Genomic DNA, 21,917 nt, shown 5'->3' with positions numbered 1-21,917 from the left:
TCAGTGGCCAGCAGCTCCTACTTGGCAAGTTTGAGGATTCAAATTGGATCCCCAGTGCCACTCACATGCCCCGGTGCCCTAGCCCTGCTGTCTCCATCACAAGAGCTGTAACTATAGATGTTTAGACACCATAGCCAGATGGGTGATGCCCCCACCCGCAGGGGTTGCATGTGTGAGCACTGGTGAATAAGTGTGTGAGAATACAGCTAAGTAGGTACGAGCTCCAGCCAGCAACAACCAAGTATGGGTCCATACCCAGGCATCTCAGCAAGAAAGGAGGGCAACGGAGAGCATTTTATCAAGTCATGGCACACCCCTTGGATACAACTGCTTTATCCCACATCAGTTATCTTTGGATGAAAGGTTGCTTCCGCCATGTATAAAATCCTGTAGATGCTATAGGACCCCGTTCTCTAACAAAATGGCAGAATGTAACTCAAGTGGTAGAGCACATGTCTTACATCTCTGGGTCCCTGGCACTACATGGTCCCCTGAGCACTGTGGGGAAGAGCTTCTACAATGGGGACATGCATCTCTACATGAACAAAACACACAGTTAAAAATTACTAAGCAAGGAAAAAGAATTGAAAACTCATTCATTTTGCAGATATTTTAGAGACCAAATGCAGTATAAGGCCCTCACTGGAATCCTAACTGAATCCAATCCACTCCAAAAGCATGTTTGTGAGAGAGTCATCAAGAGCTGAAGTCTGTCTGGATGTGAGAGTTTTAAAGAATTCTTCTTTGAAAGTCTAAGTCTAATCACTGCTATTGTGTCAGGAGGAAAAGTATCTTTCAAAACAAGCAAGCATGCATAGACCCTTTACCCAGACTTTTCGCTTTCTGAAATGTGAGTTTTATTCAAAGGCAAGTGTGTAGGGAGAAGAGAATTTTTCAGAGTCTGTGTGGGGTGAAGACAGGCAGTGCCCCCCTCCCCCATCTATCTTAGAACATCATGGAGCATCATGTTCTCCTCAGGGAGCACTGACTTGACAGAAGTTGCCACTTGACCCTGAGTGCTTGGCTCCATGGCGGTGGTCTGTGCTTCGGGGCTGGTTCACACAGGGTCTGTCCCCTGCTTTGAGAACATGCTACCTCCTGGACGCTGACTGTCCCCAGTGCAGGAGACCAGCAGCTGGGGGAGTTTGCAGCCAACTTTAGCCCCGAGGAAAATCCATGACATTGTCCCCTAAGGCTTCCCTGTCCCCAAAGGTCACGGTATACCAAGACTGCATCTTTAGCTTATCACAGATGCATCACAGATGCGTTGGGCATGACTCAGTCACTGTTGAGAGTCTGGGAAGGGCTTCTTTTGCCAGAGTCCATGAATGGTCCGCTCTGAGTCACCACCTTGCCTCGGACGTTGACTGCATCTACCCCAGGCCAGACACCATGGCTGGAAATAAAGGTGAAATGGTGTCGCCTGCCCAGAAGGGATTGTACATGGAGGTGAGAGGCACAGGGTGGCAATGACCAGGGTCCCCCAGCAGAGGGACAGCCGACTCCCACTAGCGGGTGGAGTTGGTGACAGGCAAGACTATCATCATGGAAGACTCCATCAGGCCCAGTCCCAAGAGGACGTTAGTCAAAGGTGGCGAAGACAGAACTGTGTCCTACCCAGGGCAGAGAGGGAGGAAGCTGACGATTTGGGGGACCATCCCTGGGAAGAGGACTAGCACCAGGGATGGGAGGGGGGAATTTCTCTCCTCTCCACAGGCAGGGCCTCATCTCCTCCTCAGACAGCAGCCCTGTGCCCCAGGCTTGGCCCAACCCATCATCCTCCTGGGGACAAATGTTTAAATGGTGCCTTTTCTTTCCACTGGAGTCAGCCCAGGACTTGGGCTGGCTGAAATTCTGGCCCCCACCGCTGACTTTTTTTCCCCATGAAAAAAACAGAATCTCCCTTCTGTTGGGTGTATTTTCACTAAAAGCAACTCATACTTTTAATTAAATCGTGCATGCATATAAATTGGATTAAACGAGCTAGAGCAATTTGTTTAGTGCTTTTAAATGAAAATTAATAGTTACCCCCCTCCTTTTTTTTCCCTTCTTCCTGAAATGGCAACAACCTCTCAAAAACTGGCAAGAGACACCACCGTGTATCAAAACTTGTAACTGTCTCTGCTCCCACGATGACAGGCCCCTTCTGCTGGGAGGAAATTATGCGATAGATGAATAGAAGTGCACGTCGGCAGATTTTTGTTGTGAATATCCTGACAAAGTCATAGGTCCTCAAAGGGGACATGTTGAAGCTGCCATTTGGGGCTCTACTCCTTGGCTTCCTTTACTTTTTTCTTTACTTGAAAGAATGTGTGGGATCAAGACACGGGTGGGTGCCTGTGGGTCTGTTTCAATTCATCCTTCCCCAGCGCATGCAGGGGTCTCCAAGGGAAGGTTGTCAAGGGTTCGGTGGACAAATCTGTGAGGTGGGCAGGCAGGGGTTTGTTTTTTTCTGGTTATTTTTTCAGTGTTCATTTGGGGAGTGGTGGGCAGGCGGGGTGTTATTCCTCGTGCTGGTTTTGGACAGACGGGATTCAGCCCAACACGTGAGGAATGGATGGCCACGGACACAACACCATCACTCTTGACGGGACGGGGGCTGGAGCCTGCCTTGCTCTGAGTGTCTTGGCTCCAGTCCCAGCTGTGAGTGGTTGTTTTCCCAACACGCTGGCGCATCCTTCCTGTGGAGGCGGAATCTTGTTTTCTGTTCTCAGGGCAGCTTGTTGTTACTAGTCAGTGGAGCTTGGGTGTTGCCCTGTTTTGACAACAGACCCTGCCGATTGCTGTTTTTAAAATCTAACTTTCTGTCAGTTCAGTGAAAGCTAATTCATCTAAGAATGGCTCAGCTCCTCTTGTGGTATCTAACGACCACCACTTCCTCATGGTGGGCCACACCATAGCCAGGACATGCCAGTACCACCCGCCAGGGGGGTGGGGCCTGGAGGGACTTGCCAGTCGGGCTGCCCAGAATGTGGCCACCAACCTCCCCACAAGGCTGCCATCCCTCACTCGGCACATGTCCTGTGTGTCCCCATCTGTGCAGACCATGGTAGACACCATGAGGGATCGTATTAGATCTGTGTTGAAGACCGTGTCAGGCATCATGTAGGGGGCCATACTGGGCACTATGCTGGAGACCGTATGGGGCATCATATAGGGGACCATCCTGGAAACTGTCTTAGGGACCATGTTGAGGTCTACATTGGGGACCAGGCTGGAATCTATGTTGGGTTTTGTGTTGGGTTCCATGTTGGGTTCCATGCTGGGGACCATGTTGGGGACCGTGTTGGGTCTATGTTGGGGACCATGTTGAGGTCTATGTTGGGGACTGTGTTAGATTCCATGTTGGGTTCCATACTGGGTTCCATGCTGGGGACCATGTGGGGGACCCGGTTGGGGGTCTGTGTTGGGGACTGTGTTGGGTTCCATGTTTGAGTTCCATGCTGTGTTCCATTCTAGGGATCATGTTGGGGACTGTGTTGGGTTCCATGTTGGTTTCCATGCTGGGAACCTTGCTGGAGACTGTGTCGGGTTCCATGTTGGGTACCATGTTGGGGACCATATTGGGAGCTGTGTTGGGTTCTATGTTGGGTTCCATGCTGAGAACTATGCTGAGGACCTTGTTGGGTTCCATGTTGGGGATCATGTTGGGTTCCATGTCGAGGACCCTGTTGGGGACTTTGCTGGGTATCAGGCCTGGGTCTATTCAAGGCTCAGAGACAGCACAGGCACAGATGTGGTCCCTGTAGTGCCCTCCCTGATCTGGAGGATGGGGTAAGAACACTGTGGGGCAGTGCCTGAGGCACAGCATAAGGAGAGAAAAAAAGGAAGGAGGAGATATGGCTGCAGCTCGGGCCCCCTAGGGTAGTTCTCTTCCAGGTCACAGACTGCCACTGGGTCCTTGGGCCTACACTCAGTGGAGCATGTGACTCTCTAAGAGCCCCAGTCCCGCTGGGGATGGCCTCACCCTCACATTTTCCCATATTTGGCTGTTTTGGTGAACTCCCTCCACCTCAGCTTCTGACACCGTCACATGGATGTGGGGTTCACTTGAAATCAGGGGGCACTCAATATAGTACTGGAAGTCCTGGCCATTGCAGTTAGGCAAGAGAAAGTTATCAAGGGAATACAGATAGGAAAGGAAGAGGTCAAACTATCACATTTGCAGACGATATGATACTATACTTAGAAAACCCTAAAGATTCTACAGAAAAGCTCCTAGAAACAATAGGTCAGTTTAGTAAAGTGGCAGGCTACAAAATCAACATCCAAAAGTCTCTGGCTTTCTTATATACAAATAACAAAAAAAGAAGAAATAGACATTTTAAAAAATCCCATTCACAATAGTACCTCAGAAAATCAAATACCTCAGAATCAGTTAACCAAAGAGGTGAAGGTGAAGGACAAGGAAAATTTCAAAACACTACTTCAAGAAATAAAAGAGGACACTAGGAAATGGAGATACATCCCCTGCTCATGGATAGGGAGGATTAACATTATCAAAATCACAATATTGCCCAAAGCACAATACAAATTCAATGTGGTCCCTATCAGGATACCCATGACATTTTTCAAAGAAATAAACAAAACATTCCTGAAATTCATGTGGAACGATAAACCCCCACGAATAGCTAATACAACCCTTGGGAAAAAGAAGATGGGTGGCATCACCCTCCACAACTTCAAACTGTACTACAAAGCAGTAGTAATCAAGACAGCATGGTACTGGACTAGAAATAGATCTGCAGACCAATGGAACAGAGTCGATTATTCTGTCACAGACCCCCAAATATATGACCACTTAATCTTTGACAAAGGAGCAAGAAATGTGAAGTGGAACAAGGAAAGCCTCTTCAACAAGTGGTGCTGGGAAAACTGGATAGCTACCTGCAAAAAAATGAACTCTGACCTCTGTCTAATGCCAGGCACAAAAGTCAGATCAAAGTGGATTAAAGACCTCAATATCAGACATGAATCCATAGGGTACATAGAGGAAAATGTAGGCAGAACTCTCCATGACATTGAAGCTAAAAACATCTTTAAGGATGAAACAGCACTGACCATGCAAGTGGAAGCAAACATAAACAGATAGGACTACATCAAACGAAGAAGCTTCTGCACTTCAAAAGAAACAGTGACCAAAATACAGAAAGAGCCTACAGAATGGGAAAGAATATTTACCCAATACCCATCTCATAAGGGATTAATATCCAGGATATACAAGACACTAGTAGAATCATACAAGAAAAAATCCTCCGACCCCATCAAAAAATGGGGAGAAGAAATGAATAGAAGTTTCCTCAAAAAAGAAATACAAATGTCCAAAAGGCACATGAAAAAATGCTCCACATCGCTAGCCATCAGGGAGATGCAAATCAAAACAACAATGAGATATCAACTCACACCACAGAAACTGGTACACATTCAAAAAACAAAAGCAACCAGTGCTGGCGTGGATGTGGGAATAAAGGGGACATTCTTTCACTGTTGGTGGGAATGCCCACTAGCCCAGCCTTTCTGGAAAACAATATGGACAGTCCTTCAAAAACTAGAAATTGAGCTTCCATATGACCCCGCGATACCACTTCTGAGAATATATCTTGAGGATGCAAAAAAAGCACAGAAGAAATGACATCTGTACCTATATGTTCATTGCAGCACTGTTCACAGTAGCCAAAATATGGAAGCAACCCAAGTGCCCTAGAACAGATGACTGGTTAAAGAAACTTTGGTAAATCTACACAATGGAATACTATGCAGCTGTCGGGAGAGATGAAGTCATGAACTTTGCTTATAAATAGATAGACATGGAGAGTATCATGCTAAGTGAAATGAGTCAGAAAGAGAGGGACAGAGATAGGAGGATTGCACTCATTTGTGGAATATAAAACAACATAACATGAGGCTGACACCTAAGGAGAGTAGATACACGGGACAGATAGATTGCTCCATAGCTGGAAGCCTGCCTCATGAGCAAAGGGGAGAAGGCAGCTGGAACAGAGAAGGGATCACTAAGAAAAAGACGGCTGGATGAATCGGTCAGGATGGGAGATGTGTGCAGAAAGTAGATACAGGCCCAAACATGATAACCTCTCAGGGTCTGTATTGCAAACCATAATGCCCAAAAGTAGAGAGAGATTATGGGGAATCATGTCTGCCATGGAGGAAGAGGGAGGGTGGGAAAGGGGGATTATAGCGGGGATATTGGTGGTGGGGAATGTGCTCTGGTGGAGGGATGGGTGTTTGATCATTGTGTGATTATAACCCAATCATGAAAGCTTATAACTATCTCACGGTGATTCAATAAAATTTTTTAAAAAAAGAAATCAGGGGGCACACATAATTTCCCCGAGGGAGGACCATGCTGGGACGTATCACTGGGGCCTCTGTGGTGGTGTCTGAGCAAGGCGGTGGCTCTTGGGGACAGTGCTTCTAAAATGCCAGCACTGAGCTCGAGAAGGATGACGAAGAGGCATGTTCTGGTGGCCAGTGAGGCTGGCAGGCTCATGGGGCAGAAAAGGGGGCAGGGAAGGGGGCAGGGAAGAGGCAGGAGAGCAAGGCCAGACCACGGAGGCCTGGCAGGCTGCTGGAGAGGGATTTTCTTGGCATCCTCAGCTGTGAGAAGATCTGTGTTCCCCTCCCTGAGGGCCCCCACTGAGAGCTCCTCTGAGACCGTGCCTGTCCCCAGCAACACTCCCCCCCTGCCTCCCCCCCACCGCACAGCCAGACCCCACACATTTGGCTCTGACTTGCTTGCTCCTGGGTCCCAGGATCCTTCTCCCATTTCTCCTTGGATGCCCAAGAGGAAAGATTGCAGAGTTGCAAAGCGGGCAGGGCACACGCTGTCCTCCCTTTAACCCTGGCAGACAGTCACCCGGGTGTCTGATCCAGTCTCCAGGCCACGACTGGGAGACATTTCCACTACCCTCTGGGTCTCTCCATTGCAGTGTCGGAGTGACCCCTCTGTGCCCTGCAGGGTGCTCTGTCAGACACAGAAGCGAGGGAATGGAGCAGCAGCCCAGAGAGCCGACCCCCGTTTCACCTCTTGCCCCCACCCGGAGCCGGCTCACCGCAGCGCCCGTTCCTCTGGACACAGCCGGGCAGCGCAGCGTAATACTGTCATCTCTATGCATGGAACAAGAAGATCACAGTTTCTCTGGGCTCCTTTCACCCTTTCTTGGTACTTTATGATGTTATTTCTGAATGGCTCCCGCCCCCCACCTGCTTGTGGCATCTCCGATTAAATTGCCTCATAAAGATAACGGCCCAGCCAAAAGCTCCTCTTCCCCTTTGGACAACCTTGGGGAGGGGAAAGGTGTTTATGGCTCCTGGTTCCCTCGCAGACCCTTGCGTTTTAAACGGAGGCTTATTGGTCACCATCACTCTTACCCCGCCATGGGCCTTGCTGGGTGGACGGCTCTTTGGCCTGTCCGGATGGCCTCCCCATCACTGCGGCTGTCTCTGGGATTGGCCTTTTGATTCTCTGCTGCCCAGTGAGCAAAGAGAGAATTCAGTGCCTCGTGATCAGGCATTGCGGTAGGGGTCTGAGATAAGAGGTGGGAGGTGAAGCTAATAATTCTACTTAGGGCAGCAACAAAGCCAATTGCTGGGTCTTCTGGACTTTAAGAGATACCACGAGAGCAAGAGTTAATATTATATAAGCTCAGCATGTTACTTTAATCTAGGGCTCACGCAGATGTTTATTCATCAAATAGAATGGGTGTAATCTATATTCATGGGCAATTCTCTAGGCCAGCCTGAGAAACTGTTCCCTTCCACATTTCGAATGTGATGGGCAGAAAAACGTTTCAAAGAGAGCTGGAGGTAAGAATGTTGAATTCCTTGTTTTAAACTCCAATAATTCACCCCACCCCCACCCCCCAATCATGAGAAGTTTCTGGGATTGGAAGCCATGCAAGCATTTCTTTCCAAATTCTTTGCAAAGGTGGGGGGGGGAGGCGCTTCTAGGATCACCTCGTTCTGATTTCTCCTTGTCTGGCTCAATCTTGAGACATGAAGGAATCAGCTGCTGCAAGGGGCCTTGGAGGGGGCCAGCACTCACACGTCTCTTAATAGTGTCCACTGCAGGGCCAGCAACACAACCCTCCTGAGTGGACTGTCGTCTGGGGTCCTTACTTGGGACCTGCCCCCTTGCTCCAGTTTCCGTCAGCCCCTACCTTTGCTGTGTCCTGCTCTCTGGTAACTCGGCACCTGCCCAGAGTCACAGCGCGTCTAACCACCCCCCCCACTCCCTCTGGAGTGGGGAAGGAGCAGGAAGAGCCCAGATAGTTCCACGGGCTCATCAGTATGCGAGAAGATGGGGCCTGGCACTCAGGTTCCCGGAGAGTCCAGTGCCCCTGGCACTGCCTCTGCCCACCTCTTCTCCTTCCTTCCAGTCCCACCCTTGACCAGAACCAGGCTGCCATGTCTCTGTTGGATTCTCTGCCCATTTAGTGTGACTCTGTCTGACACATCATGAAAGCCACAGAGCCAATATGGGACCCACGTTTCTGGAGTATGAGGAGGAGCGTCAAAAGGGGCCAAATAGGAACGCAGAGTCCAATTTAACAAGGTGCAAAAGACACCAAGGGGCATTTTACTTTAGCAGTTTTACCGGAGACATTTCATCAATGTGAACAAGGTCACAAAAAAAGATATTTCATGACACTGGCCCTTAGGGGAAAGGCAGCTGGGAAGCCGGGGAAGGTGTTTCTCTACCACTCTCCAGATGGCTAAATAATGGATAACGACACTCTGTGGCAGAGAACGTGGACCAGCCCTAACTGCGGGAGGAACCGTCAGGACTATAATTTTTTTGGTTGTACAATTAAGCAAGCAACGGCCCCGCAAGCAGCAGAAGCCCCAGGGGATTGGAAACTTGTGGGCACACAGAAACCTGTGCACAGATGTTCACCATGCCTGTTAATAACAGCTGAGACCCAGGAACAACCCAGGTGTCCTTCTGGACTGAGGGGGGTTAAACTGTGGCACAGCCTTGCTACAGCAGCATCCAGCCAGTGAGATAAGCAAGGCAGACACTCCACAATTGTGATGCCTCTCCAGAGAGCAATGCAGAGTAGAAAGGAAGAAAGAAACCCTAAAATATTCCGGTGTGGGTGATTCCATGTGGATATCATTCTTTTTGTTTGTTTTTGTGCCACACTCAGCAATGCTCAGGGGTTCGTCCTGACACTCAGGAATTACTCCTGGCTGTGCTCGGGGACCATATGGGATGCCGAGGATCGAACCTAAGTTGGCTGCATGCTAGGCAAGCCCCCTCCCCACTGTTTTATTGCTCTGGCCCCAGGATAATAACATTCTTGAAAGGCCAGTTGTCTATCCGTGAGAACAGACTAGTCATTGTGTGAGGTTGGAGATGGGACTGGGGGAACAATAGGAAGAAAGCGGATATGGTCATTCCAGGACCGCAGGGTACTTAAGGATGAAGGAACCAGGTGCAGGCTTGGATGAGATGGTGGGGGTGTGAAATTTACACACGTGGTGGAATTTTATGCAATCAAGTGTGTGCACACTTGAATAAATGCGTGGGAGACTGGTGTGATCTGAGTTAGCTGTGCGGACTCTCTCTGTGGCAGTTGTCACAGTTGAGACATCATAGTACCATAGAACTTCAGATGATAGCAGTGGGGCACACTGAGAAAAGGGCCCACAGGACTTCTGTGTACTGTTTCAATTGTGTCTATGTCCACCATTACCTTAAAATAAAAAACTTTAATTTGGGCCAGAGAACTAGTACAGTGGGTGCTTGCCTTGGACGTGGCAGATCCAGATTCTATTCCTGGCAACCTATGTGGTCCCCTGACACACATCAGGAGTGATTGCTGAGCCAGGTGCAAGGAGCCCTGAGCACCACCAAGTGTAGCTGAAAAACCAAATAAAAGTTTAATTAAAAAATGGAAAACTAGGGGCTGGAGCAATAGTGTGGTGGGTAGGGCATTTGCCTTGCATGCAATCAACCTAGCATCCCATATGGTCCATCCCCTGAGCCTCGCCAGCAGTAATATCTGAGTACAGAGTCAGGAGTATCACCTGAGCATCACGGTGTAACCCATAAGGCCAAACCAAATAAAGAAAGAAAGAAATAAAACACTGTCCTCCCATTGTTCATCGATTTGCTCGAGCGGGCCCAGTAACGTCTCCATTTTGAGACTTGTTGTGTTTGGCATATTGAATATGTCATGTGTAGCTTGCCAGGCTTTGCCATACTCTCGGTAGCTTGCTGGGCTCTCCGAGAAGGGCAGGGGAATCGAACCCGGCTCTGCCGGGCTCGCTGTGCACAAGGCAAATGCCCTACCACTGTGCTATCGCTCCAGCCCAAAATGGCTTAGCTGGTTAAATAAATAAATAAATAAACAATAAAAATTGAAAACTAAATAAAGGAAGCAAAAGTATGTTTCATGTTTCATTGATGTCAGGAAGAAAGAGTGGTCTGTGGGCCTTTCACCATAGCAATCCTCTAGTGCCAGTGGTTTTCACAAACTGTCCCATCATTCTCAAAAGTTCCAGGGATGGGTATATATGCATATCTCCCTTTTGCAGGTTAAAAGAAACTGGAGTCCTAGACAGGTGACTCATTTTTGCAGAAGCAAAAGGCAACAACCCCTGTTTCTTAGAATGCAGAATCCGTGCACTGGTCATCTTTGCCCAAGGGGACCCCTTCTCCCGAGTATACCTGCTTGTCTCTGCAAACTGCTGCTATCATACCCCTCAGTCCAAGCTTGCCACTGCCCAAGTGACAGCCCCAGTATTTCATACATCAGGACCTGAATCCACCTGCATCTTCCAAGTGGGAAGCAAAGACTCATGCAACATCTGATACCCAAATCGGGCTCCTTTGCCAAGCAGAGATGAAAAATTCTTGCACAAAGCAGTGAGAAGCTCAGGTCAGTGGGAGATAAAACAGCTAAGCATCCCTGCAGCACAATGGGCACAAGTTCCAACCAGTTGATCAGATGCATCCACGTGAACATTTTCGATGATGAGCCTGTCCAGAGAGGATTGGTCCTGGGGGAGATGTGTGAGTTACTGACCATCAGAAGGGAAAATAAATCTGAAGAGGACAAAACCATTTAAGGATAGATTTTTTTCCCCAAAAATGAATGGAACTGGTAGTTTCCAGGGATGGATGGGAACAGGGTGTAAAGAATGGAAAATGAGACAGGAGGAGGAGCTAGGACAGGGGACTCTTTTCAGAGGGAACCGACTTCTAGGACCATGGGATCACATGCCCCCCAGATGAAATATCTGCTTGACGTCAACCAGGATATGAGTGGAGCCCAAGACAAAAGACAAACAGGGCCTCACTCTTACAAAGGACTCCAGAACAGGTGGAGGCATTAGGAGAGAAAAGAGCCCATCCCGGCCTCATGGGGAGCAGCCTGGTCCAGAGGATAAGGATGAAAGGACATGCAGAGTGAGTGCTGTGCTAGCATGAGCAGAGGTGTTTTCCTGCAGAGCACAGGTGAGCAGGTTTTGTAACGCCTCCATAAATACTGTGATCAAGCCCATGAGTAAATCACTGTGGACAGCAGAGCCTGGGGCCTCGCTGTTTGAAGAACAGTTATAAATAAGTGAAGGCGGGAAGGCTAGGCTGAATGCTTGTTGGTTGGAATTGGGCTGTGAATTCTTGGTGTTTATTGTAAATGTAGTTGCATACACATGGGACTCCCTTCTGTTCTGTCCTCTAAGAGGGGTCTTGGAACCACGTGACCCCAATAGCAATAAATACAGACTGACACTCTTCATGTCATTCTCCAGTAAAGAAACCCGGGGCCCTGTAGAGAAGTGATCAGTATCAGAGCTGGGGCAGGGACAGTACAAGACCAGCCTGGACAGGGCATGATGCCAGAAAGACCCCAACCGACCTAATGGATTGGGCAAATTTGTAATTATTTACAGAACAAAGTAAATAACGATAATGGCTTATGCCCCCATGGGATAAAGCAAGGCCCTATTGCTATTAATAAATGATTGAATGATTAACAAAATGCAGGACAGAAGCTAGTTCTTCCCCAAAGTAGAACACTAGTGAATAAGTACTATTGGAGGAAAGTTGGAAGTAGAGAATTCATTTTTGGCAAGCACTGTAGTAATGATCCTACGATTACTAGAATTATCAACTGATGCTAAAATTAGTGGGCAAGAGCGTGGTGGTAAATCGGATCTCTGCAGTCTCAGAGCACCCACAAAGATAAATGTTCATTACAATCACACAAGGGGGAAATAATAACTTCACAGCAGAGATATCTGGCCAGTGCCTCCTCAAGTATCCAAGCTTCAGATGGGCAAGTCCGGTGTCCAGATGGATGAATCCTCCCAAGTTACCCTCAATGCTCAGAAAAGGGCTCCGCATCAACTCTCAGGTTATGGATGTTAGCTCAGTCTAACAGGACAGCTTGCGTATTCAACAGTGGGGCTACTGCCAAGCAGCTGGCAGAAGGAGTCCTGACCTGACCCAGCACCAAGAATTGGATAACTGTCCCAGTTAGAGGACAGACAGGACCCACATGCTGTGTGACATCCCAGTTGAACCCAGGAAAAAAGTTCGTGTGAGACAACAGGGGATGGAAAAGGCAGGTCTGAGTCAGAGCAATAGTACAGCAGGCAGAGTGCTTGACTTGCATGCAGCTACAGGGGTTCAATCCCCAGCACCCTGTATGGTCCCCTGAGCCCCAACAGGAGTGATCCCTGAGTACAGAATGCATACTAAATCCAGAGCGCAGCCGGGTTTGTCCTCCACACACACAAAAAAAAAAAGGGCAAAGAGAAAAGAGTCAGGTCTCCCCATTGGTGGATAGTATTGATTGAAAAGTCAAGTCTCCCCATTGGTGGGATAGTTTTGTTGTGAAGAAGCAGGTCTTCCCATTGGTTGGTAGCATCGATATTAAGAGTCAGATATGCACTGGTGGATACAGTTGATGTCAGTGTTCTTTGGATCATTGCACGCAGTTCAAGAAGATGCCACCGTTACCAGGTGTGGAGTGAATGATCATACAAAATCCTATGCCATTTTTGTAATGTAACTTACAACTTGGTTATTTCAGAACAGTAAATTATAATAAAATCACAAAAGAACTCAATAAAAAAGAGGGGGCTGGAGAAAAAGTTGAGTAGTTTGAGTATTTTCTGCTGTGACTCCCCATTGAAATCCTAATCTGAATCTGTTTCTCAGTCTTTTTCTCACCATGGCCCCTTCCGACCTTCTCACACTTCTTTCATGCAGTCGTGAGGATACAAGAGATAGTACTTGAAAAGAGTTTTGCACGGCTTCCAGCACTTTGCTGGTACTCAGTGCATGTGACCTCATCCTCATCATCAGTATTAGACTAGCAGTCCAATATATGGCAGTGCACACATAAAATGTAAAAATTTGAAGAATAGAGATAGGATAGCAGGGAAGGCACTTGCCTTGCATTCAGCTGATCCGAGCTCAATCCTTGGCATCTCATGGTCCCAGAGCATCACCAAGAGTGATTCCTGAATGAAGAGGCAGGATTAAACCCTGAGCATATCAGGGTGTGGCCCCAAAATAAGAGAAGACAAGAAAGCAGAGGAGGGTGGGGAGGAGACTAGGTGAGGGGACTAGAGCATAAAGTTGAGTAAGTATTTTCTGCCTTGACTCCACACAGAACACTGGCAGGTTCCCAAGAGTAAAAATATCATTCCATACTGGTTTGAAAGCGTGTCCCATGGTTGCCACGTGGCCATTGCTACTCGATGAAGACCAGTTCCCACATTTCTGAAAGCAGGTGGGAAATTAACTTCCCATCGGGTAGAAGGACAAGACAGTTTTGTATAATGTTTTTTTTTTTTTTTGTTTCCATCTGGGGGCCAGTCCTGGAAACACTCAGGGAACCAAGCAGTGGTAGGGATTGAACCAAGCCTCCTGCTTGCCAAGCATATGCTCTGGCCCATCTGAGCCATCTTCTAGGCCCCTTGGAACATTTTTTTCTTCTGTCCCAGAGGTAACTGAAGGCCCCCCCCTGCCTTGGATCAGAGTTGCTATTGGGACCCTTACTTTAGGTGCCAAGATTTTGCTGCGGTGCCCTGTTTGGTTCTACTTGATAATTCTGGGGAAGCCATACAAACCAGAGAGAAACATGTATAATGCATCTATCCTTCCAGACTTTGGAGTGACCTGGAGAAATAACACTCCACCCTCTCCCATCCAGGAAGGATGGAGACCACCGTGGTGTTTAGCAGTGATGGTGACTCTGCCAGTCATTCTAGCAGCTAAAGTGGTGGGGGTGGTTTCCCTGGTTTCACTGTTGGTAGTGGGGGCCAGGGGGCAAGAAGGGCAGAGGTGCTAGTTGGTCCTGATATGGTTCCGGTGGATGGCATTGGGATGGTGATGGCAGTAGCCTTACTGATAAGTGCCAGGTGGTGGCTGTGCGCTTAGTGTGATGGGATGGGGATCGTGTTGGTGGCCGTTCTTGGTACTGATCCTGTATCTATGATGGTGGCAGTGTCGGTGATGTGCGAGTAGAGTGGGATCCCCATAAGTTAGGTCACTACTGATGTCAAAGAGGGAGGTTGTGTGTTTGAAGCTCCCCACCCCCAACAAGTGATCTCAAAGATCCCACAGCTATAACACATGTTCCTAGACCTGGTGGCAGTGCATCTGAGTGAAGGCAGCCTGGTCTTCCTGAAATCCTGAAATAAGTATTGGGCGGAGGACCGCATCCAGAAGTACCCAGGACTTGCTCCTGGCCCTCCTGGTGTAAGCTCCAGGGATTTTTTTTTTCTTTTTGGGTCACACCCGGCAATGAACAGGGGCTACTCCTGGCTCTGCACTCAGGAATCACTTCTGGCAGTGCTTAGGGGACTATATGGGATACCGGGAATCAAACCCGGATCGGCCGCGTGCAAGGCAGACGCCCTACCTGCTGTGCTATTGCTCCAGCCCCAGCTCCAGGGATCTTATGTGGAGTCAGTTTACATTGTGCAAAGCAAGTGTCTTCCCCTCTATACCATTTCTGAAATAATTCACTGCTGGAAGTCCCTGAGTATTTCACAAGATGGGATCCCGAACACTCATCCAGCAGAAAGTTCCACAAAGACTGAAACCCTGAACTTCTGTCCCCAAAGTCTCAGACACAGCTACATGCCAGCAGTACTCAGAGACTCTATAGGCTTCAGGAAAAGGTGTTTTGTTCTGCTCCTCTCTGACACCCTCCCCAGCCCTGTGTTTCCCAGCCTTACTTTATCACGGAGGGCTTTTATTTGAGGTACCTATTACCCATGATACAGCACCACCAGAGAAACACTAATCTAAGCAACACTGGAAATGAAAAGAACACCAAAACTTTTGCAGAAATGTTCCCACGGAGGGACTAATTTTTTAACGCTGGGGGGAGAACGGTTAGTTAGCATTAGATTCGTTTTGCTTGCAGCTCCAAATTATGTGTAATATTGCCAATGGAGAGGATCATCTACAATTTACATAATCAGAATTGACCCATGAATACATTAGACATGTAAATTAAGGGTATTATTAGAAACAAACTTCAAAAATGAAATTGCATTAAACTCAATAAAACATTTACGACCTATGAAACCCATATCCTTTTTTTTTTCCACTAGGCAATTTTTTTCTTACTGAGATATAATTGACTTTATCTTTTTATTTCATTCTCATAAAATTGGTAATTTGGTGATTATTTTTTAAAAAGTAGTCCTTGTTTACTTCAAAGGCTGATTCTGTTAGTCATAACAGAATGATGGTATAGAGGGGCTCGTGTGGGCTCTGAGGACCCTGGGTCCCCCTAATATATGTGAGAATTGGCTGATTTGATGGGAAAAGGGAAGTCTGTGAAACTAGGATGGGACTCAGTACAGATGTCGGCACCATGGCTGAGAGCAGATGTAGAAACAAGTGGGACACACATTTTTGTTTGACAGATCTGGGGATTAAACCCAGGCTCTCGACATGCAAGACACATTCCCTGCCCCTAAGCCAGCTTCCTGCCCTGGGACATGCATTTATCACAGTGGCATCACTGCAGACTTCAGGGTGAGAAATCCCTTCGAGAGCATCACTGCTGAGACACCATCTATGGCCACATCCCTTTGAGATGCCAATCCAGAGCTCCTTGGAGATGGAGAAGCAGAGGCACCACCCAGATGCAGAAACTGAGAAGGGGAAAGCTCCCCCATCAGGAGATGTGCAGGGGAATCTAAAGGTCAGGATAAAGCCGGAGTCCCCCCTGACAGTGCCCAGATTGACTTGTATGTACACAGAGAACAAACAGGTCAAGATACTTTGGAAAAATTGTAGAGCATCTTCTTTCAAAAGACACCCTGCCTTTTTCTACTCTGGAGAAGCCCTTGTTTCCCTCTGGACCACGTATATCTTTCTCTCCCTCCCTCCTCCCCTCCTCTGCCTCTCCTTCACTACTTTCTCTCCTCTCTCTCCTTCTCTCTCTCTCTCCTCTCCTTCCCCCCAGATTCTCTCTCCTCACTCACATTTCTCTAGGTTTATTTCTTTGAGTAAAACTATTTTTCTTCATTTACAACAATAACAACTCTGTCCTTGGGGGCTGGAGAGAGAGCAAAGGCGTGAAGGTTCTTGTCTTACATATAGTCAACCTCATTTCTATCCCTGGCACCAAACATGGTCCTCTGAGCACCACCAGAAGTGATCCCTAAGCACAGAGTCAGAAATAAGCTCTGAACACCACCAAGTATGGCCCAAATACACACACACTCTCTCTCTCTCTCTCTCTCTCTCTCTCTCTCTCTCTCTCTCTCTTCCTTTTTGTCTCCCCATGTGGAAATTTTTCACTGCAGACTACTTATTCCTGCAGGAATTTACGGAGCTGTGTGGTCGGAGGGGTGAGCCAGTATATGGGCTCGTGGGCTAAAAACCTCATCCCCTAGTGCCATGTCTGACAACCTCAAGGTCAAAGTCCTCGGCCCCACTCTTGTGCTTAAGAGTTAGGAACCTGGCTTTCTGGTTCCTACACTGATCCTGCCCCCTTCCCTGAGTAATTGTTAGTCTTAACACGAAGAATGTAAAAAAAAAAAAAAAAAAAGACCGCTAAGCAGTTTAAGTTTTATCCATAAAATTAAGCCCTGTGTTTTACCATAGCATTTAACTCCATGACCTATTTTATTGAACCCCTTAGCTGATCTCGGACAGTTTCCTGGAGCGTAAATTACCATGAAGGTAAATTGAAAATGTATCGAGAAATGGTCCTAGATATTAGTGCACAATCAAGCAACCATCAAGCTCTGGCTGTTCTGCAGAGCTTTTTATTTTTTTCTTCTTTCAAAAAAAAGTCTCTTTGCAACACAGTCAGAGCCGACAGAATTGATTTGATTGACAATTCTTCACTTTCTTAGGCTGCCTTCTGCCCTCTGCCTTATACATGACTCAGTTTAAATGTTCTATTCAATTCGTTCCAGAAAATCTGTGTGCATGGCCCAGAGCGTGTTCCGGTCCCCCCCCCCCCCGCACCTCCCCCCACCCCCACTGGCCACCTTGTGTTGTCTGCCCGCCTCCCCAGGAATGGACCCGTGTGATGTAAATACAGTGGCCATCCTCCCACTGCATCTATACAGAGTCCAAAGGACTGATGCACTGCCTACCTGCCTATGAGATGAATCGGTGTGTCCCCTCCAGCCTGAAGGGGAAGCAACGTAGTGCTGGTTGTGAGACTTCCAGAGCTCAGGGTCAGTCCAGATGTTACTGGTAGCTCAGAGATGCATTTGCCCCTGTGTTGTCTGTTCCTCTGTGAGCACATGTGATCCAGGCGATAAGGCAGGAGGGGTCTGGGGCACAGTCAGGTGTAGCCCTGCCTCTTCCCTGACTCTTGTGTCTTCCACAAGAAGGATTTTATGGGGCTAGAGTGATAGCACAGCGGGTAGGGCGTTTGCCTTGCACGTGGCCCACCCAGGTTCGACCCCCGGCATCCCGTATGGTCCCCCGAGCACCATCAGGAGTGGTTCCTGGGTGCAGAGCCAGGAGTAACCCCTGAGCATTGCTGGGTGTGACCCCAAAAAGAAAATAAAAGGATTTCCAGGAGAGTGGGAGATTCTGAGAGCAAGCATTTAGCATAAAAGTTGACCTTGGAGGCAAATACTTTATTCTTAACCATTTGAGGTTAATGTGTTGGTGCAAGCACTGCCATTTGTGTTCATGAAACCACAGTCAAGTGTGAGCCACTGGTGGTACAAGTTGGTGTCAACCTATGACTTATGTGTGTTAAAGGTAGTTTCATACATGAAACATTCCAGCACCGCAGTGTCCATTTAACCCTGCCATTGTCCCTGTGTCCCCCCACAAACATTGAGCCTATCCCTCCCCATGACAAGCTTTCTACTGACAAAAATCTCAGTTTTTGTTGTCTTTGCGCACTTGTTATTCCCCTTCTTCATTTCTTTATATCCCACACATGGCAGATTATTCCGTGCCTTTCTCCCTCCTTCTAACCTCACTCAGCATGACACTCCCCAGATCCAGTAGCAGTGCGTTTTGCAGGATTTCTTCTTCCCTTATATCTGAGTAGCATTTCATTGTGTATATGCACCATGTTTCTTTATCCACTCATCTTCTCTTTGACATGGGTTATTTCCAGGTCGGGACCATTGTGACTAGTGCTGCAATGAACTGAGGGCTGCCAAATGTCTTTTCTGATCAGTGTTTTGGACCCTTGGGGCAGATGCCAAGAAGTGGAATTTCTGGGTCTTATGGAAGCCCAATTCTTAGGTGTTTTTTAGCAAAACAGTGTGGTACTGGAATAAGGTCAGACTCTCAGACCAATTGAATAAAATTGAGGGTCCAGAGGCACATTTTCAGGTGTATGGACAGTTAATCTTCAATAAAGAAGCAAAAAAGTATGCAGTGGAGCCACGAAAGCCTCTTCAACAACTGTTACTGGGAAAACGGGTAGGTCACATGAATTCAGACTTTCTAACACCATCCACAAAAATCAAATAAAAACGGACTAAGGACCTCAGCCTCAGACCTGGATCCATAGTTATATTGAGGAAAACTTAGCTAGAAGACTTTGTGACACTGGATCCAGAGAGCTTCAATTATTTGGTGCCATTGGCCAAGCAAAGGGCAACGAAGATAAACAAATGGAACTATGCCAAACTAGGAAACTTCTACAAACAATAACCAGAGAATAAAATACACCCCACGGACTAGGGGAGAATATTTTTCCAGCCCTCATCTGATAAGGAATCGGCATCTAAGATATATAACGCACTGGTAGAACTTTACAAGAAGAAAAAAACATATCCAAAAAGATGGGGTTGGCGGGGTGGGGTTGGGGGATATTGAACAGAAACATCCTCAAAGAGGGATTACAGATGGCCAGAAAGTCCATGAAAGAAAAATGCTCTGCATCAACTGCCATCAAAACAACAATGAGAGATCATCTCACACCAGTGTGACCGACACATCACCGAGAACAAACACAACCAGTGTTGAACTGGATGTGGGGGAAAGGTAACCCTCATTCACAGCTGGCGGGAATGTCCACCAGGCGAGCCTACTTTGGTTTTTTGGGGGGGCCACAACTGGTGGTGCTCAGGGCTTCCTCCTTGCTCTGTGCTCAGGGATGTCTCCCAGACATGCAGGTGACTGTGATTCTGGGATCCAGCTGGTATGCCGGGTGAGCACCCCACAGTCTGTTCTCTCTCCAGCATCCCCTGCTCTGGGCTTTCGGTGAAGAGTTTGTTTAAGAAAAAGAGAAAAGAACAAAGATATTCCCTCAAGTAGAAGAAATGGGGCCCCAAGTTGGGGGGATTGGGTAGGGCGACACCAGGGCTGCCTTTATTTCACCTCTTTCTATATAGAGGTTTCACGCCCCCCTCACCGGTTCCCTCCCACTCTCTGCCCTAGATGGGTGGGCACAGTCGGGGTTTGGGGTCCTTACCTTGTTTGACCACGCTCATGGGTTGCCATCATGACTATCAACTCTTGCCGTGCGATTTTGGTGGTCACGTTTCATAATGATCGTATCATGACTTAAAGCTTCGCTCAGGGGTCTCTGACCTACCTTACCCCACCCCCCCACCCCCGGCATCGCAAATGGCAGAGCCTTCCCAAGGCCCATAACTGGGTGGAATTTTCTCCTCACCATGCATCTGGCCTTGGCCTCACTCTGCCAGACACTTAGTATAAACACTGGCCTCCTGCTTGGCTTCTCCCAGGTCTTCCTCCCCACTCTCTACTGACCTCACCCTGACACTAGCCACTGACCTAACATAGGATGGAAAGATCCATAGAATGGAAAGATCGGGGAACAGAGAGGTTGAGTCATTTGCTCAGGGTCCCACAGCTCATGGTCCTGCATAACTGAATTTCCCACTAAGTCTGACTCAAACTGAGTCAGAGGATGGAGTGGTGCTGACTGCTCGCCCCCCGGTTCCCACTGTGGTGAACCCTGTCTCCAGAAGACGGGTGAAGAGACAGACACTCTGACCTGGGCTTGCGTTCATGTGCAAAAGATTCCACACACACACAGGCTGCTCAGGGCAGTGGGGTAGGGCGAGGGGCTTCTGGTTACACCCTGCCCACCCCCAGACCACCCTCCGCCACAGCCCCCGCCCCCCCCCCCCCGTGCCTTTGTTCCTGCCTAAAGTACTCGCTGGGCCTCAGTTGCCCCAGGTGCTGAGCTTCTGAGAAACCCGTCGGGGGCAGCAGCTTCAAATAGCACCGGGACTTTGGGTGAGGCTTTGTGCAAAACTCCCAGTTCGAAAGGACACTTGCTCCTTTCAGCAGGTCACGTGAGGTAGCCTGGAGAGAATGAAGAGAAAACATGGATGCAGAGAGAGAAAGAGAGAGAGAGGAGAAATACAGAGAGACAAGAGAGAAGAGAGAAACAGAAAGAGATGAGAGAGGGGAAAGAGAGAAGAGAGGGAGGGAGAGAGAGAGAAGAGAGAACAGTCTCTGCATTGCAAACCATAATGCCCAACAGTAGAGAGAGAATATGGGGAATATTGTCTGCCATAGAGGCAGGGAGAGGGTGGGAAAGTGGGGGCATACTAGGGACATTGGTGGTGGGGAATGTGCACTGGTGGAGGGAAGGGTGTTTGATCATTGTGCAATTGTAACTCAAACATGAAAGCTTGTAACTGTCTCACGGTGATTCAATAAAAATTTTTTTAAAATTTTTAAAAAATAAGAGAAGAGAAGAGAAGAGAAGAGAAGAGAAGAGAGTGACAGAAAGAAGAGAAAAGAAAGTGCCAGAGAGAAGAGAGAAGAGAAAGAGAGAAGAGAAAGAGAGGGAGAGAGAGAAGAGAGGGAAGAGAGAGAGGAGAGACAGAGAGGAGAAAGAGAATTCTGGGTGCCCTGAAAGCACGTGGAACCCAGGAGCCAGCCCCTCCACCCCCACCCATCAGACGCTTTACTGCACTCAGGTCAGCAGGAGGCATGACCAGCACCACCCACCATCTGCCTGAGACTCGGAGACAGTCTGTACGGAGCCAGCCCTGCTCTCCAGGACGGGGGTGTCCCCCCAGGAAAAGTTGTCGCTGTGACGTGTACCTCACCTAGCATTGAGGACGTTTGCACTTAGAGAGAGTAGAACATTCTGGAAAGGAAGATGAGCGCACCAGCCTGGGGTGCCGGTGGGCAGAGTCTCAACACAGAACGGCCGGGGCGGGAGGTGCCAGCACCAGCACAGGCAGAAAAGAAGCCTCGTGACCCGGCAACCCGGGGTGCTGCAGAGCCAGGGAGAGAGACGCAGCCATCCAGGGGAGGCCCCGCCAGCCTCGAAGGTGCGGAGCAGAGCACTCCGACTCCCCAGGGGTCCCGCGCCCGGCTCCCATGGTCCAGACGAGGACCCGGCCTCGAGTGCCTCCGAGCACTTTGCTTTCTTGTGTACTGGCTGGAGAAACCAATGCACAAGAAAGCAAAACTTGTTTAATCAGCTGGAAATCTA

General features: G+C 48.3%; 1 protein-coding gene across 1 annotated transcript in view; it reads left to right on the top strand.

Annotated features, from left to right (window-relative positions):
* NMNAT3 (nicotinamide nucleotide adenylyltransferase 3) overlaps positions 1 to 21,917 on the top strand; it is a 94,270-nt gene that overhangs the window by 50,542 nt on the left and 21,811 nt on the right. The window lies entirely within an intron of this gene.

The sequence above is a fragment of the Sorex fumeus genome, unplaced genomic scaffold (genome assembly GCF_029834395.1).
Source record: "Sorex fumeus unplaced genomic scaffold, SorFum_2.1 ptg000044l, whole genome shotgun sequence".
Lineage (NCBI taxonomy): Eukaryota > Metazoa > Chordata > Mammalia > Eulipotyphla > Soricidae > Sorex > Sorex fumeus.
The sequence above is the reverse complement of the archived record's forward strand: the minus strand, read 5'-3'. Positions and strand labels throughout refer to the sequence as shown.